This window comes from Triticum dicoccoides, chromosome 4A, assembly GCF_002162155.2.
Source record: "Triticum dicoccoides isolate Atlit2015 ecotype Zavitan chromosome 4A, WEW_v2.0, whole genome shotgun sequence".
In the NCBI taxonomy this organism is placed as follows: domain Eukaryota; kingdom Viridiplantae; phylum Streptophyta; class Magnoliopsida; order Poales; family Poaceae; genus Triticum; species Triticum dicoccoides.
Genome location: NC_041386.1, coordinates 561,860,653 through 561,866,239, shown reverse-complemented (window position 1 = coordinate 561,866,239; position 5,587 = coordinate 561,860,653). Strand labels below are relative to the sequence as shown.

The 5,587-nt window shown below is 43.1% G+C and overlaps 1 long non-coding RNA gene across 8 annotated transcripts in view; it reads left to right on the top strand.

Moving 5' to 3' along the window:
• The first annotated feature begins 4,931 nt into the window (after positions 1-4,931).
• LOC119286764 overlaps positions 4,932-5,587 on the top strand; it is a 6,506-nt gene continuing 5,850 nt past the window's right edge. For 7 of the 8 annotated variants that reach the window (XR_005140645.1, XR_005140644.1, XR_005140649.1 and 4 more), the window contains exons 1-2: positions 4,932-5,390; positions 5,489-5,575. This is a non-coding gene — a long non-coding RNA (uncharacterized LOC119286764). The remainder of the gene's footprint in view (positions 5,391-5,488; positions 5,576-5,587) is intronic. The other variant, XR_005140648.1, reaches the window with a different exon arrangement.

Below are 5,587 nucleotides of genomic sequence, written 5' to 3'. Positions count from 1 at the left end.
ACGAGACCGCCGCCCCGACGCCCACCGGAGACGCCGCACGCCCCAACCGGAGACGCCGCCGCCCCAAGATCCCACCGCCGCCACCACCTGCGCTCATCGCCGGCGTTGTGGTCCCAGCTTTCCCCGTCGCCGCCGCGCCCAACCTCCCACGCGCTTGCCTCCTGCCTCTGCGCACCGCCGCCCTACCTCCCGTGCGCCGCAGCCTGCCTCCGCGCACCGCCGTCCCCCATCCGGCCATCCCACGCGCTAACTGGGTGGTGCCTGGGTTGAGGCATCAGTCGAGGCGACGACGGGGGGAGGTTGGGCATGAGGGAGGGGACGGTGCCTTGGGCTGACAGGACGCGGCGGCGACTGCTTCATAGAGGAGCCCGAGCACTTGCTCGATGTCGTGCTTGTGCCTGAGGCGTCGGACGAATCTTAGTAGTTGAACTTCACACGCACTGCATCTGCGGCTCACCTCCTCCACGAGCGGCAGCTGCCTCCCCATCCGTTTTCCACAACTATTTTTTTTGTATTTGTGGGTGTTTGCATCTACTGGTTCTCGGGAGCTCGCCTCAGAAAACTTGTTTCGCTGCTGCTGCTATTTGCTGCTGCTGTTGCCGGCATGAAGGATCAGGGACACGATGGAAAATTTTCCTTTGGTTCCCCCGCGGCAGTAGAGATGAAAACAGAAACTACTTCTCCTGCTCGCCTTCGTCAGTGGCTGATTCTTCTGCTGAAGTTCAGGTGGGCAACACATCTTCATACAGTTCAGACTAAGAAAGTACGGAAGTTCGTTTAGTGGACACAACATCAAATCACTTTGGAGAGTACGTTGTTGAGCACTTCTCCAGCTAGATTTGTTGTTTATGCTCCTTAAAGCAGATGATTCCTCGTTGCTCAACTGTCGAAACTCTATACTACATTTTTTTGTAACTTTAGTTTTTTTCAGGCAATTTTTTGTAACTTCGATGTCGTGGGAGGATGGACAGATTCTGAAGAAGTACATCAGTTCATCCAGTGAACACAACATCAACGAACTTTGAATAAAAACAAAAGTTAGGTGTGCTAGAGTAATCACAGAGTTAAAAATAATAAGCAAAAAAAGAGTTAAAAAACCTAGTGAACACTCCTGACATATAGGGGACTAGTATCGAAGTTCATAGGCGACTACCAAAAAACAGTGTACAACATGTTCAGACATTTTTATTGGTGACGTTCAATTGGCCATAATTACTTGATGGATCTCTGATTCAGTATTGTAGAATGAGAAGTAGTGCATGCAGTTTTGTGTCCGTAAGGTGTGATGCAGGCAGGGTACTAGTTGTACATAGTAGCTCCCCACAGCACTCCTAGGGACGCAAGACAACGACCAACAAGCTCCGCCTCAACAGTCACGGTGACGCCGCGCCAACCACGTTTGCCTCCACCCCTTCCCCAACCACCTCTGCAGCCACCCGCCACCAATCTCCACTCCAACGCGACCTGCCCTCCCCTCCGAGCTGACCTTCCGTCCCTTCAGACGCGACCTGCCGCGCTCACCTCCAGCACACCCCCGTTCTCCCATCCCACCATGAGAAATCTCTCCTCCAACACGCCCTCCGAGTAAAAAAAGTGAAGTTCAGGTTTTAGAGGTATGTAAGCTCAAATACATAAGATAGATAAGTGCAAAGGAAACAAGAGTTTCATAATAACGAATAAAAGAGACCATGTTTGAATTTTCCTGAAGAAAATTGGATAAATGTGATGTGAACGAAGCAAAATAAAAACTTAAAAGTTTAAATTAAAAGAAACAAAGCAATTCAATGTTTGTAAAAAAGGATTTATCTCTCTTTATTAAAACAAAGAAGTTCAAAAAATTAAAAACATAGTAGTTCAAAAAATTATTTAAAGAAAGCATTTTCCATGTTTCCAAAAGAAAATTAGAGGTTCAAATTTCACAAACAGAGAGGTTCAATGTTTATTACAGAACCAAGAAAGTCAAATTAAAAATACAAAGAAGTTTAACTTTTTAATAATAAAGGGATTATATAAAAACCTAGAGGTTCGAATTTAAATAACCAAGAAGTTCAATTTTTAGTACAAAACCAAGATAATCAAGTTAAAAAAAATCTAAAAATAAGAAGTTCAAATTAAAAATATGAAGAAGTTCAATGCTTGTTACAAACCCAAAGAAGGTCATTAAAAAAGCATCTCAAACTATTTTATAAAAAAGATTTTCTCTATTAAAATAAACCTAGAAGTTCAAATTTAAAAACGGAGCGGCTCGATGTCTATCAGAAAGTAGGATTTTTCTGTTACTAAAAGAAATAAAACTAGGAAGTCCAAATTAAACAGATGGAGAAGTTCGATGATTATAGAAAACTCAGATTTTTCTCGTTATTAAAGAATGGAAACAAGAAGCTCAACTTTTAATAATAGGGTGCTTCAAAATTTCATGAAAAACATTAAGGAATAAAACCAGGAAGTCCGTATTAAAAAGATGGACAAGTTCGATCATTATAGAAAACTCAGATTTTCCTCGTTATTAAAGAATGGAAACAAGAAGTTCAACTTTTAATAATAGAGCGCTTCAAAATTTCATAAAAAGATTAAGAAATAAACCAGGAAGTCCATATTAAAAAGATGGAGAAGTTTGATGATTATAGAAAATTCAAATTTTCCTCGTTATTAAAGAATGGAAACAAGAAGTTCAAAAATAAAATGACAAGAAGTTCAACTTTTAAAAATAGAGCACTCCAAAATTCATAAAAAAATATTAAGAAAATAAAACAAGGAAGTCCAAATTAAAAAGATGCAGAAGTTTGATGATTATAGAAAACTGAGATTTATCTCGTTATTAAAGAATGGAAACAAGAAGTTCAAAAATAAAATAACTTCTAAAAAAGTTGTTGCTAGAAGTTCAAGTGTTCTGTCTGGTGAAGTTCAAAAATTCTTGTGAGAGAGGTCGAACAAAAATACATGACAGAAGTTCAAGATGAAAACAACGGGAAGTTCAACTACTACACAAAATGCATTTCAGTTAGGAAAATAAGAATAGAAAACAAAAAGCTTAAAATATTTTGTTACTAGAAGTTCACGTGCTACTCCCGGTGAAGTTCGAGATCTCTAGTGTGAGACGTCCGACCTTGAGTTACATGAAAAAACAGGCAAAAAACGACGTTGTTTTACGCATTCAAAAATATATTTTGAACCGTTGCGAGTATGAAAAACTCATCAACACAAAAAAGTTGTGTGTTTTTAATAGCTTTCCATCGGTATATCATTTGCTCAATTACGGTAAGTGGTTTGAGAATTACGGGCGAAAAACATCACGTCAAAAAACAGAGTGAAGTTCAAACAGAACTGCCACAGAAGTTCAAGTACTTCACGCGATGCATTTTCGACGAACCTGTTTCGCGATAAAGGCAGAACGAATGATCTCGCCGTTTTCGAAATTACTTGAAAATGACTAGGAATCAGAGAAAGTCGCCAACATGAAAAAGTTTAGCATTTTCCGTAGCTTTTCAACGATATATTATTTGCACCATTCCGATAAAGTTCCTAGAAATTACAGCGAAAATACGTTTTTAGCTATTTTCAAAATTGACTTAAAACCGTAAAGAATTAGGAGAAACAATACATACCAAAAAGTTTCCCATTTGTTCAAGCTTTCCAACACCATATCATTTGTTACATTCGGGCACACGGTAAAAAATGAGCTTGAAAATACGAACTCGGTAGGACTTGTACCGTTTTCTAGATTACTCTTAATCCGTTCAAAATTAGCAAAACTTTCAACATGAAAAAGTAGCGCATTTTCGTAAGCTTTCGAACGCCATATCATATGCCTTAATTGGATTATCCGTTTAGAAATGACATCGAAAATATGAACTCGGCTGTTCGGTTTGCGAAATTTTACGTTTTTTCATATTACTCTTTCACCATAGGGAATTAGGGAAAACTTTCAACATGTGGAAGGAGCGGTTTTGCAGCAGCTTTTCAACACCATATTATATGCCTCATTCCGATAAACGGTTTAGAAATGCGATCGAAAATACGATTCACGTTTTTTGTATGAAGAAAAAACGGTTTTCAAAACTGCTCTTAAATCGCTTACATTTTGCCAAAAATTTAACTTGGGTCATGATACTGGTGTCCATAGCTTTCCAACGGTATATAGCAAGCCCTATTTGGGCAATGTTGGCGGAAGTTCAACCTAGCACAAGGGGAAGTTCAGGTCGAACAACTCAGGCAGTAAAACTGCAAAAACGCGAGTTCATCACGACCCGAGTGCAAAATCCGCCTATGAGCGAGATTCCTATTTAAAACGTGTATTTAGTTGCTAAAAATCGTTTGCAGATTACACTAACATCATATAGAACACGACTAACAAGAATAATTCGCGGGGGAAGCCACGGTTGCGAAGATAGCCCGAAGGTCGGGTTCGTACAAAGGAAAGTTTAGACGCGTTACTCAAGCAGTTCAGGTTGTGATCAGAATATTATTCTAATCCCGTGATCAGAATAGTGTTTATGTATGTATATATATATATATATATATATATATATATATATATATATATATATATATATATATATGCTTTCAGAAAATGTTTTGTGTTTACCTCAAAATAAAAAATAAAAAATGCTAGCTTTTATCCTTTGATTGGGTGGGCGGTAGGAGCCAATGCAGCCTCGAGGACCTCCCTTTGATTGGGTGGGCAGTAGTAGGAATCGAGAAATAAGATCGATAGGGATCCTCCCGGCTCCTCAGCCGTTTGGGTTCCCAGCCGTTGGATCGAGCCCTTGGAAGACCCCGACCGTTGGATCGAAGAGGAGCCCTGTACAAATGAATAGTTTCACTCCATTCGTGCCACCGCTCGTAATACCAGCGCCCCCGAGGGCATTTTCGTCATTTCACGCACAAGTGTATAAAAGGGGTGGCTCCTGTGGAGATAACCCTAGCCGCCTCACTCCCGCACTCGCGCGTCGCCGCCTAGCTGCTCCCCCCGCCGCATGTGCCCGCCTTCGCGTCGTCGCCTCCGCTCGCCCTCGCGTTGTGGCCTCCGCTCGTCCGCGCGCCGTGGCCTCCGTTCGCCTCGTGTCGTCGCCCTTCTTCGTTCCCTGCAGCCACTGCCGTTGCTGCCACCACGGCCACCACCGCGCTCTTATCCCCCCCTCCCTGCTCGTCTCCAGTCACCGAGCTGGTTGCCGCCGCGCTGCTCTCCTGCCTCGACGTGCCGGTCTGGCGGAGCTCGTTGTCTCAGCGAACCGCGACATCAGCTCCGAGGACGCAGCGGCGAGGCTGCAAAGGTACGGGCCCAACAAGCTGGAGTGGCCCGAGCGTCCAATCTCAACCATCACCCGGAACCCTAGCCTTCCCCCCTTCCCATGGCGCGGGATGCCCTCCAAGAGGAGCGTCCGATGCGTGTGTGCATCCATCGTCTCCTCCCCTTTGCTTATTATTCTTTTTCATTTGATCTACGCGTGCGTGCGTGACATCTCATCTCATCTCTACTCGTGTGCAGGGAGGCCATGGAGTAGCTGCTTGGTTCAAGGGCATGCCTTGGCTGCTCCCTATGTTGAGCGTGTGGACGGGCCAGATTCAGCGCTGGGTATGACTCGTG